This window comes from Dipodomys spectabilis, unplaced genomic scaffold (genome assembly GCF_019054845.1).
Source record: "Dipodomys spectabilis isolate Male_0828 unplaced genomic scaffold, ASM1905484v1 ptg000564l, whole genome shotgun sequence".
Taxonomy (NCBI): Eukaryota; Metazoa; Chordata; class Mammalia; order Rodentia; family Heteromyidae; genus Dipodomys; species Dipodomys spectabilis.
This window is the reverse complement of record NW_024871241.1, coordinates 1,098,927-1,111,582: the sequence shown is the minus strand read 5'-3', so window position 1 is coordinate 1,111,582 and position 12,656 is coordinate 1,098,927. Positions and strand designations below refer to the sequence as shown.

The 12,656-nt window shown below is 44.2% G+C and overlaps 1 protein-coding gene across 1 annotated transcript in view; it reads left to right on the top strand.

Annotated features, from left to right (window-relative positions):
* Nucleotides 1-489: 489 nt before the first annotated feature.
* The window catches only part of Map7d2 (MAP7 domain containing 2), a 94,424-nt gene continuing 82,257 nt past the window's right edge, over nt 490-12,656 (top strand). The window contains exon 1 of the mRNA XM_042670517.1: nt 490-587. The gene's annotated coding sequence lies outside the window, so the exon portion shown is untranslated. The remainder of the gene's footprint in view (nt 588-12,656) is intronic.

Here is a 12,656-nt window from a genome sequence, read left to right as displayed (position 1 = left end):
GAGAAACCACACCCTACATCATTACACGCTATGAGTGTATGTAGGTCCTGTCTGTATGTAGTGTGTGCTTGCTATGTGTACACACGGCAGGAAGAATTGTGCGTGTTACGTGCGTGCCGAGGTTTGGCGGGTCCATGCACTGTTTGTTCGATCATGTGTAAGGACCTGTGTACTAATATGTGCAGTACAAACTACATATATTACATGTGCATTCCATGTACCCAATGCGTGAGAACCAAGGCAGATGATAGGCATGTTGTGTGAGAAGCTGTGCACAGTGTGCGCGTGCGCGCTCAGTATGAGAATGCGCGTGCGGGTGCGCGAGGGTCCGGCGCGGCATGCGGGACCTGGGTGAGAACCGCGCTCCCGGAGTGAAGACGCTTGCGCATGCGGACACACACGAGTCCAGTGCAGCGCGGAGGTTTGGGTAGTGCGCCTGTGCGGCCGGCGCATCCCGATGGAGCGCAGCAGCAGTTCTAGAGCGGGATCCCGGGCTGAAGGGGCTACTCGAGGCGCTCTGCTCTCCGGGAAATTAGCCGAGTCAGTCTCCGTGCGGACTTTGCCACCATACAATATCAGGCCTGCAGGTAAAAACAAAACAAAACAAAAAAAAACCTCCAAGTGCCGGAGATGGCTTCGGAACCCCCACCCCCACCCCCCGGGGAAAGGGGCGGGCTGCGCCTGGCACAGGTTATAAAGTGCGGGGGGAGGGGATGGGAAGGGGTGGCGCAGAGCTTAGATGAACGCCTTTGCCCCTTAGGGGTCAACTGGGAGCGAGGTCCTGAGGCCGCACCCTGTCTGCGGGTGGCAAGGTTCCTTCCTGAGGTGGCAGGGTGAGTGGATGTCCTTGTGGGTGTTGAGGGTGGGTAACAAGTGTGTTTGGGGCCCATGCTTGGTGCCCAAGGAAATTCTGGGGTGCTGGCCCCCGTATGGCTGGAGGTGGGGGTGGGGTACAAGGTAGAATGGGGGGCGGCTCTGAGGTAGAGAGGGGAATGTGAGGTGGATACAGGGGAGTCTGAGGTCGATGGAGGGGAAATCTTAGGTGGATGGAGCCAACTCGAGAGCGTTGGCTGGGTTTGCGCGTTCGCCCTCTCCACGTCCTGGAAAATGCGCACGAGCCCTAACTGCAGCCCCCCGGCCAAGGTGTCCCAGCGTTGCGCTTCTTTCCCGTCGCAGGGGCTCTGCGGGGGAGCCAGCCCGGGGTTGCCTACCTAGCAGGAGGGGGGGGGGGTGGGATTCGCGGGCTCCGGGCTGCGGCCCTCCCCCTGCGCCCAACACGCCGGGGCTGAGTGCATTCCGCCGCTCAGGTGTCGGGCCTTGAACTGCGGCTTCCTGAAGCCCGCGTGGCTGTCGTCCGGAGCTGATGGGGGGCTGGTCTCGTAGATCGGTGTCGCAGCGGGGAGATCGTGAGAACGTTGGGCAGAATTTGACGGGCGTCGCGTCCGCTGGGACTAATCTGTAAAGTGATTGCAGGTAGTGCAGGGGTGTAAGCAACGTGGAAACTGATTTCGTGCTATTTTTTTCCCCGTGGCAGCACCTTTTTTTAATTTTTAAGTTAATAATGTCAGCTATTTTAGAACAATTTTTCCTAACCGCAGTCTAAATATCGACCAACTCTTCATATGATTTGAGGAATGCTTACATAGCCCATGTGTGAGCGGTTTTATGTAAAATGGACGGGGGGGGGGGGGGGGGGGGAAGGGGAGGGAGAGGGGATAAAGAAAATTTTGGGGCTGGGGGTGTGGCTCCAGCTCCAGACCTGCTTAGCCCAAGTTCCTAGGTTCAATCCCAGTAAGGCAAAAAAATAGAAAAACAAACCCTCAAAAGACAGGGTCATGAGCTTCTGGCTGACATGCTAGGCTTGGAAATGTTTTTAAAAACACAGTTGAGGGTGGGGTTGGGACAGTGTTTTCTGTTTGGTTTAAATCACTTCCAGTTTGCATTTCTCGGGTGTGTGTGTGTGTGTGTGTGTGTGTGTGTGTGTGTGTGTGTGTGTGTGTGTGTGTGTGTGTGTGTGTGTGTGTGTGTGTGTGTGTGTGTGTGTGTGTGTGTGTATGTGCCTGTGCAGGTAAGCAGGTGTGTGCACTCAGGGTCTCATGCTTGATGGGCACACTGGATGGGCAGGCTTGCTGGATTGTTTTTCCAGCTCACCTATGGCGCTCTACCACTTGAGCCATGCCTCCATTCCGGCATTTTGTTGGTTAATGGGGCTGGCTTTGAACCTCCATCTTACAGGTCTCAGCCTCCTGAGGAGGGAGGATTCTGAACAGGAGTCACCAGTGCCAATCCCAGTTTGCATTGTTATGATGTTTTTTATTCAATGCAGAGCTTAGTAAGTATCCCAGGGTCGTGATATAAATATCTTTTAAATGTGTGCTTCTATTTTCATCCTTTGACATCTGGCAAGTAAGAACCTAGAAATCCACCCACCAGAACTGAGCCTTCCTGCCAGAGTGGACCTTGAGAATAAAACATTGGAAACACTTATGAAAGTAATGCCTCTGAACATCACATTTATAATATCAATAAAATATTTTTTAAAAAACATTGGAAAGAGGAATGAGAGAAAGAGGGAGCAGTTAATACTAAGTAAAAGGAAAGAAATGTACATATAGTCCGATTTGTAAAAAAAATAGTTTTATTGTTAAAGGTCAGACTTCATAAGCAATGTAGATTAAGATGATGACTGTCATTGTGAAGATTAAAAGGTGTGTGTGACTTTAAAAGGATAAATTAAAAAAAAACATTAGAAAGAGGTGGTTGTGAGTTTGCATTTGTATTTGGTGAAAAGTTAAAGAATTTAGATGTTCTATTGTACTAATGAGAGGTGAGGTGGGGCTGAATGATTGGCTCTTCAGTTTATCTTGTATTTTAATTTATTTAAAGAAACTTAAGGGAAATCTTTGCTTAAGTTTTTTTTTTTTTTTTAAATTTTTGCCGGTCGTGGGGCCTGAACTCTAGGCCTGGGCCCTGTCCCTCAGCTCTTCAGCTCAAGGCTAGCACTCTACCACTTGAGCCACATTGCCACTTCTGGCTTTTTCTGCTTATGTGGTGCTGAAGAATCAAACCCAGGGACTCATGCATGCAAGGGAAGCACTCTACCACTGAGCCACCTTCTCAGCTCCCTGCTTAAGTTACTTTTTTTTTTGTGACAGGGTCTTCCTTTGTAGCCATAGTCTAGGCTGGAAGACTTTAAGCTGGTCCCAGCTAAGGGGGATTTTTGTTATAAGAATAATTTAATATACTACATGATAATAATGATAGTTTAAAGCTATTTTCCTATATTTGAAATTAGAAATAATGGAAATACATGTTATGTGAAAGTTTCAAGTGTTAAACTTATTTATACATTAATATTAGTGTTGTAAAACTGAAATGCCAGGTTGGTATCATTGTGCATTCTTTTGTGGCTGATTGGGCCAGGTACTTAGCAAATGTCATCTTCAAAAAAAATCTTGATTCTTGAGTCTTATTATAATCTAGTCTTGGGCTCAGTGGTAGAGTGCTTGCTAGCATGTAAGAAACCCTAGATTTAATTCCTAGCACTGCAGAAAAAAAGTGTGTGTGTATGTGTGTGCATGTGATATTTCATAAAACCATGTGTCAAGGCTTTACTATTTTAGAATTCATTCTTAATTAACTTGAGTTTCTAGAGGATCAACCATTGTTCCTCAGTGATTACTGAGTGATGGGGGGGAGGGGAGGAGCTGTAGAAGACAGAAAGGTCTGAGACTCTGTGGCAATGCCCTGTCATGTTAGTTGGCATATTTGGGAGATATAAGTGGATAAATGCTTTTCCTGGGAGCTGTTATAAAAGATAGCAAGGGAAAGACTTTGGTTGATTCCTCTAGCAACAGGTTTCTCCCGCATTGAAATCCTGTGCTTTTTCCTCATTATCTACCACCAGCAATGCTTTCTTTCATCCCTTTTACTTACTCCTGGGATAGAAATAATGTACTATTCTTTATAGTGTTTACGATGTGTGCATTTCTTTCCAGATTTCTTCAATGATCCACTGATGATTTAAAAGTATATGATTGGACCAGGTGCCAGTGGCTCATACCTGTAATCCTAGCTACTCAGAAGGCTCAGACTTGGCAGATCATGGTTCAGAGCCAGCTCCAAAAGAAAGGTCCTCACGATTCTATCTCCAATTAAGCACCCAAAAGCCAGGCTAGAGATGTGGCTCAAGTGGTAGAGCTCCAACTGAGCAAGCAAGCTGATCAAGCTCAAGGTCCTAAGTTCAAATTTTAGTACTGACAAAAATTAAATTATATTAAGCTAAATTAAAAAAATCTTGCTGGGCTTGAAGGTATGGCTCAGGGTTCTTGAGCTTCAATCCTATTACCACCCAAAATGTATTTTTTTATCTACATATATTTATGTAGTTTCAGAAGTTTCTTTTACCATTGAATTCAAGTTTTATTCCATTATGATATATGAGGATACAGGAAATTATTTCAAATTTTTTCTCTGTTCAGATGTGTGTGTTTGGGGGTGGGGTGGGTGTGCATGCATGTGCATGCTGGTCTTGGGTCTTGAACTCAGGCCTGGGCTCTGTTCCTGAGATTTTGTGCTCAAGGCTAGCACTCTATGATTTGAGCCACAGCCCCACTTCCAGTTTTTTGATGATTAACTGGAGATAAGAGTCTCAAGAACTTTGCTGCCTGAGCTGGTTTTGAACCGTGATCCTCAGATGTCAGCCTTCTGAATAAAGAAGATTATAGGCATGAACCATAGGCACCTGGCAAGATTTACTTGTATGGATTAAAATATGATCTGTTTTGCAGAAAGTTCAATGGACTGCTAAGAAGAATGTGTATTCTGCTGCTGTTGGATAAAATAAATACTCTAGATGTCTGTGAAGTCCCTTTGGTCAATGACGCTGTTTAATTCTGAGATATTTTTATTGATTATTTCTGTCTGCTTGGATCTAAGAAGCACATGTTCAGCTTGTGTGTGCTTATTTATGTCTAATGTCCTTAAAGAGTGATCAAAACAAGCTAAGTAAGAGCACGAGGCCCTGAGTTCTAGCCCCAGTATCAGCATAGAAGAAAAAAGAATAACCAGCACAAAGAGGGCTGGAAGCATGATTAATCAGTAGAGCACCTGCCTAGAAAGCTTGAGGCCCTGAGTTCAAACTCTAGTACCACCAAAATAACATCAACAACCAAACGAGATTATCAGGAGAAAAATCACATTTAATTACATGTGCCTGCACAGGAGTCTTCAAAATAGGCGACCTGAAAAATAAAAGATTCAGGTGATTGAAGTTTAAATAAATTCCTGAGCTACAGAAAAGAGTAGAGGCTTGGGACTTGTGGCATGGGGGGGGGGGGAGGGGGGAGTGCAGAATTTATAGGAGGGTGAGGAGAGGAAACAAGGTGAATAAAGTTTGGCTTGTTATGCAAATAAAATGTCAGGTAAGAAAAGTTGTCTTGAGCAGCCCACTTCTTGATATACATACTCTAATCAATATAAATTTCATATATATGTACATTTCTTCCACAGAATGACAGTTTTCAGAGTTTCTCCTGCCGTTTCAGTTTCCCAGAATAATGAGTGTAAAATATGCCAAACACATCTATTTTGGAGTGGCATATTCTGGTTTCCTACCATATTTTGAGGTGGTCTACCTGAGCCCCAACACTTGTCATTTCTACTGATGAGCGTGAACTATTACTAAGCTACACCTCCCCCCCAATGCTGTCATTTCGACTTCTGACCTTCTTCCTCTACCTTCCACAAGGGTTACAGAGGTTTTGTCTTTCTTGTGGTAGTTTGAATTTAGGGCATTGTATCATGGGGAGTCAGCCTCCAGACCCCCTCTTGTTTTGGTTATTTTGAGATAGGATCTCACTTTTTGCCTGGGGCTCTTGCCTAGACCATCAGTCCTTCTATTTTATGTTTCCTGTTAAAGCTAGGATGACAAGTTTGCACCACCATACTCAGCTTCTTTTGTTAGATGGAGTCTCATGAACTTTTTTCCCCCTAAACTGGCCTAAAACCTTTATCATCCTGATCTCAGTCTCCCACTGAGCAAGGGTGACTGGGTCTTACCACCACTCAAAAAATGGTTGAGAAAAAAGTGTTGAGGATTTTTGTTTTGCCTGAGCTGCTCTCAAATTGTGATCCTCCCAACCTCAGCCTCCTGAGGATTACAGGCATGAGGCATCATACCAGGTTTGTAGGGATTAGATTTTTTTTTCTTTTTTAAAGAACAGTTCAGTTGGGCACTGTTGATTCACACACCTTTAATCCTAGCTACTCAGGGGCTGAGATCTGCAGATGAAGGTTTGAAGCCAGCCCTCCAAGAAAAGTCAGAAAAGTTGTAACACTCATCGAATTAGTCATCAGAAAGCCCCTAAGTTTAAGCCCCAGTTCAGGCATGCACAAATAAACATCTTCTGCAGGGAATACATTAATTGAATAACAAAACAGTTTACAAGGTTGATTTGGGTAAGGTAAAAAATAGGGATGGACTGGGAATGTGGCTTAGTGGTAGAGTGCTTGCCTAGCATGCATGGGTTCGATTCCCCAGCACCACATACACAGAAAAAGCCAGAAGTAGTTCAGTGGCTCAAGTGGTAGAACACTAGCCTTGAGCAAAAAGCTCAGGGACAGTGCCCTGGCCTTGAGTTCAAGCCCTGAGTTCAAGGACTGGGGGAAAAAGTAGGGATGGATTTTGGGGAGACTTTGGTAAAGTGGGCTTTGTTGGGAGGATTTAATGAGATATGATAATACTGCCTAGTTTGCTGGAGGGCATTTGTGAATTGGGTTAGCTTTGGATTTGAAAACTTCCCTTGGCCCTCTCCTCTAGCCTGTTAGGAAAAGCGGGAAGAAGAGGAGGTAATTGTGGGGACATACCCTTGGGACATTGCGCCTCAGGGAGGGATTGTTCCCTGGGTTCTACAGATCTAAGGTGGCCCCAAGGAAAATGGTGCTTACTGGCTCCGCATCTGAGGCTCTGAGCGGACTGGGCCTCTGGATTCCCCCGCAGTGCTTCTGAGGTCAGTTTGTGCCAATCCTGACCTACTTTTCTGTTGGGAAGTATTTGTTTTCTTCTTGCTTAGGAACTTTCTTGCTTAGGAACTTTCTTCCTTGTTATTTTTTTCTTTTTATTATCTTTAGGTAGTTCTACAAAGGACTTGCCATTTAACAAAGCAGTTTATGAACACAGTGCATCTTGATCACCTCCTTCAACATTCTCATCCATGCCTCCTCTCCTACCTACCCCTTCCCTCTTCTTAATTTTGTGGCTATACATTGGATTCTTGTCTGAATTTTCCCCCACCTCCATTCTCCTCTCTTTATTAACTTTTTTTTTTTTTTTGGTTGGTCATGGGGCTTGAACTCTGGGCCTGCGTACTGTCCCTCAGCTCTTCAGCTTAAGGCGATTGCTCTACCACTTGATCCACAGGGCTACTTCTGGTATTCTGGTGGCTTATTGGAGATAAGAGTCTCAAGGACTTTTCCTGCCCAGGCTGGCTTTGACCCGTGATCCTCAGATCTCAGCCTCTTGAGTAGCTAGGATTACAGGTGTAGGCTATCTGCTCCAGGCTCGCTATCTGCTCCAGGCTCTTAATATTGTTTTTATACTCACTTGACTAATGTTTCAGGGCTGGGAATGTAGCTTAGTGGTAAATTGCTTGCCTAGCATTCATGAAGCCCTGGGTTCAATTCCTCAGTATCATATAAACAGTAAAAGCTGGAAGTGGTGCTGTGGCTCAAGTGGTAGTGCTAGCCTTGAGCAAAAGAAGCTCAGGGACAATGCCCAGGCCCTGAGTTCAAGCCCCAAGACTGGCAAAAAAAAGTTTCAGTTATTTATCACTCTAAAAAATTACTCTACAACCTATTTTTCACAGTTTTTCTGAGTTGAGCAGGTCTTCACTTCCACTTGGACTGCCACACCACTTAACTGGATACTTAGCAGGGGTCAAAATGTCCAAGATGGCTTCTTAATTCCCAGGTGTGTAAACATTGTCCAGTGTGTTGGAATATCTAACAGCCTGGCGCACAGCTATGCTTCAGGAGTGAGGGAACACAGTTCCCAGTTTGTTTATTTTTTTTCTGTTTTGTTTTTTGGTGGTTGTGGGGGTTGAATTCAGGGCTTTGGCTCTGTCCCTGAGCTGTTTCTGCCCACGGCTAATGCTCTACCACTTTGAGCCACAGCTCCACTTCTGGTTTTCTGGTAGTTAATTGGAGATAAGAGTAATACTTTAAAAAAATATTGTTATTATAAAGGTGATATACAAAGGGGTTACAGTTACATACGTCAGGTAGAGTATATTTCTTTTTTATTTCTTTTTTTATTATTATTATCTTTAAGTAGTTGTACAAAGAAGTTCCCATTCTACAAAACAGTATATGAATACAAAGTGTCTGACAACATTGTCACCCATCTCTCCTAACCCATCCCTTCTCTCATTTTTTTTCTTTAATTGGGATTAGGTGATTACATAAATTTCACATACTTCACACTCTTGTGGAAGTGATACTTTGTTAAAGTCACACACACATTTTAACCTTCACAAGGCAAATTGTCATTATCATGGTCTATACAGTTTATGAATTCTATGAGATCTGACAATACAAGTTTTTTTTCACATCAGGTGATGTTTACATTTCTTTCCTTTTGCTTAGTGTAAGCTGCTCCGTCTTATTCTGATCCTCCTCCTGGCTTCCCTCCGTTGTTGCGTGCATATTAGAGTACATTTCTTTTGGGGCAAAGTCATTCCTTCCCTCACTCTCTGCCTGTTTTTCCCTCCCATCTCCACCCACAACTTGCATAGTTCACTTTCAACACTGTGTCCAATGAGTACCAGACTATCATTTTGCTACATTCAGTGATCAAAGTGAGTCCTAACTAAAGTCAGCACAGATGCAAGGGAAGAGGAAGTAGATTCCAACTCCTGATATGAGGAGTAGCACATACACCAACTGCAAAAACTTACTGGTAAAGAGTTAATGGTCTTTTTTTTTCAGTATCTTCTGCACTGGATAAGTAAATGGAAATTAAGAAGGACCATGTAATTTGTTCATGGGCACACGGTAAATGGCAAATTAGGCTTTACTCCTAGTGGGCTTCCCACTAGAGTTTAAGTTGTTTTGTATGTACATGTCGGTTCTGGGGCTTGAACTCTGGGCCTGGGCAATGTCCCTGCACTTTTCTCCTCAAGGCTAGTGCTCTACAACTTGAGCTACAGCTCCACTTCTGACTTTTTTGGTAGTTCATTGGAGATAAGAGTCCCACATACTTTCCTGCCCAGGCTGGCTTTGAACCATGATCTTAGTGAAACACTACTATTGATCAAGCATGACATGAAGCTGCAGTTAGTGAGTTCAGGTTGGGTTTCTTCTGTATAGATGAGGCTCATGGAAATGGAGAGGTGTACTGTACAGTCAGGCAGAACAGACCTGTATCCCCAGGCTCTTGAAGAAAAAAAGCTGCTTCAAACTTCTCTTGCATGGGCAAGGGGAGTGTCTGCAACTAGAACTACTGGAGTCTTCACACAGGGGACGTGGCAGACTGGAAATGAGGTAGGCTTAACTTCATGGCAATTGTTAAGCTGATCTTGAGAGAAAACATGGTATTTAAAAAAAAACTATGATACTATGACTACGAGAGACTAGAATCCTAGTAACCAGGTCTGATCTACAGGTCCTTTGTTGGAGTCCTGTTGAAGAATCTAACATGCTGAGTTGAGATGTCCTGGGTTCAGTATGGCTTAATCTGGTCATCTCCCCTCAGGGCTGGTGTCATACCTTTCTGGTGCCTTGTTACCTAAGCTGCCTGCTAATTCTGATCTGCTGATGTTGACAGATACTCTAATTGGGGACCACACCATTGGGCAATGCCAGTGTATGGGGGGCTGGTTTTGCCACCTTTGTTTTTTTTTTTTGGTCCAGTTGTGGGGCCTGAACTCTGGGCCTGGGTGCTGTCCCTCAGCTCTTCAGCTCAAGGCTAGCACTCTACCACTTGAGCCACAGAGCCACTTCCGGCTTTTTTCTTTTTGCTTATGTGGTGCTGGGGAATTGAACCCAGGGCCTCATGCATGCAAGGCAAGCGCTCTATCACTGAGCCACCTTCCCAGCCCCTTGCTACCTTTGTTTTAAAGTTTAGTTAGCCAACATGGTTAGGAACGGTGTTGCTAGGCAAGGTCAGTTACCAAGAATCCACTTCAGGACCTTCGGGACCGATCCCTGACAGACCAGGTTGTCCCTGGAACAGTTAGTCTTCTTCATCTTGAGATGGTGAGTTCTTTAGTCTAACTCAGAGTCCAGGTTGCTGTGGCAGACATAGTGTACCAACTTGCTTCTCTGCTCCATTTTTCTACTCCTGTAGCCATTTTTTTCTTTTCTCACTCTCTTTCCACATTATTTGTTTGTTTGTTTATCAGTCCTGGGGCTTGAACTCAGGGCCTGGGCACTGTCCCTGAGCTTCTTTTCACTCAAGGCTAGGACTCTACCACTTGAGCCACAGCACCACTTGCGGCTTTTTCTGTGCATGTGGTACTGAGGAATTGAACCCAGGGCTTCATGCATGCTAGGCAAGCACTCTAACACTAAGCCATATTCCTAGCTCTCCATATTATTTATTTCGGCTGTGTTTTCTATCAACAGCTTTAATCCCTTCCAAAAGGATGGGAACATATGTGCATACCTGAAATTAATAAATGCGGGGCATGGCATGCCCTTGCAGCTGGAGTCTTTTCTCCAGGCGCCTGAAGCCCTCATCAAGCAGTGCTATATCCCGGTTTCAAAATAATGCTCCCAAAATAATGCTCTCACATGTGCCATTATCTTGAAATCACCATTAGAACCTTAAACTGGGAAAACCAATGCTTGCTTGCTTGCTTTATTTATTTATTTATTTAGTCAGTAGTGGGGCTTGAACTCTGGGCCTGGGCACTGTCCCTCAGCTCTTCAGCTCAAGGCTAGCGCTCTACTACTTGAGCCACAGCACTACTTCCAGTTTTCTGGTGGTTTATTGGAGATAAGAGTCTTGTAGACTTTCCTGCCCAGGCTGGCTTTGAGCCATGATCCTCAGATCTCAGCCTCCTGAGTAGCTAGGATTACAGGTGTGAGCCACCGGCACCCAGCTGTGCTCGTTTTTAAAACAACCTGCACCTCAGCACTTAGCAATGCATTTTTAGTATTGCACTGAAAGAGGGAGCAACAGCATTGTGCAGTGTGCTAGTGTCTCCTCTTAGTGGGTTTTGTTTTCTTTTTTTTTTTTTTTTTTTTTGGGTCCGGTCGTGGGGCCCGAACTCTGGGCCTGGGTGCTGTCCCTCAGCTCTTCAGCTCAAGGCTAGCGCTCTACCACTTGAGCCACAGTGCCACTTCCGGCTTTTTTTCTTTTTGCTTATGTGGTGCTGAAGAATCGAACCCAGGGCCTCATGCATGCAAGGCAAGCGCTTTACCACTGAGCCACCTTCCCAGCCCCTCTTACTGGGTTTTGATCTTTTTCTTCCTTATTAACTATATGTGCTCAGTTTACCTGGGCAGCATTCATTGGTAACAATTGGTGGTGAAATATTATAGTCCTCCATGGAAGTGTTCCTGCACTTTGGTAATTTTCCCCCAGAAGAGGTAAGTGTTAAGAACAAAATTTAACAGTGATTACTTTCATCAACTAGATAACAAATATTATTTAAGCAAGTTTAGTTTTGTCTTCAGACCAAAGCTTTAAAAAAAAAAAGCTTTGTAATTCTAATTATAGTTTTCTTAATGCGAAATGTGTTCCTGTTCTTTTTCCCCCCTCCTCACCCACTTAAATTTCCACTTCACTTGATTTTATGTTCACCAGTCATGAGTTTTTATTTCCCAAAGAATAATGGCTTCTTATTTATGGTCCATTAATTTCTACATGTCCCTAATCTTCTGGGTGAAATTAACTATTTTTATAGAAAAACAAGGGAAAGAAATGGACTGTGTTACTCTGCCTTGCTCAGCTTTAATTGCTCTTAGTTGTCTTTTATTTGGTTTCTCTCAGTTTCAGCTGAGGAGCCTGATGAGATTCAGTGGCTTCTACTGAAGAATGTCAAATATCCTTTGGGGTACCTAATTTTATCTTTATTCCTTAAAAGTTAAAGGATTCAGGCTGGGAAAGTGGCTCAGTGGTAGAGCGCTTGCCTCACATGCATAAGGCCCTCGGTTCGATTCCTCAGCACCACATAAGCAGAAAAAGCTGGAAGTGGCGCTGTGGCTCAAGTGGTAGAGCACTAGCCTTGAGCTGAATTGCTGAGGGACAGCACCCAGGCCCAGAGTTTAAGGCCCAAGACCAGAAAAAAAAAAAAAAAAAAGTTAAAGGATTCTTTCTTCTCTGGCAGGTAAAGATAAGTTTAGAGTGATAGTTACTTATAATCAATTCAAGCAGACTAGAACCATAAGATACAGTGTGCTGTCCAGTAGAATACTCCATGAATATCGATATGTTCTAGTTCAAAACTGTTGGGAGCCACTGGCTTCATGTGACTATGGAGAATGGACAAACTGAAATTTACTTGTGTGAATGTTTTGTGTGCTGGTCCTGGGGCTTTAACCGAGGCCCTAGGTACTGTCCTTGAGCTTTTATGCTCAAAACTAGTGCTCTCCTACTTGAGCCACAGCTCCACCTGGCTTTCTGATGATTAACTGGAGATAAGAGTCTCATG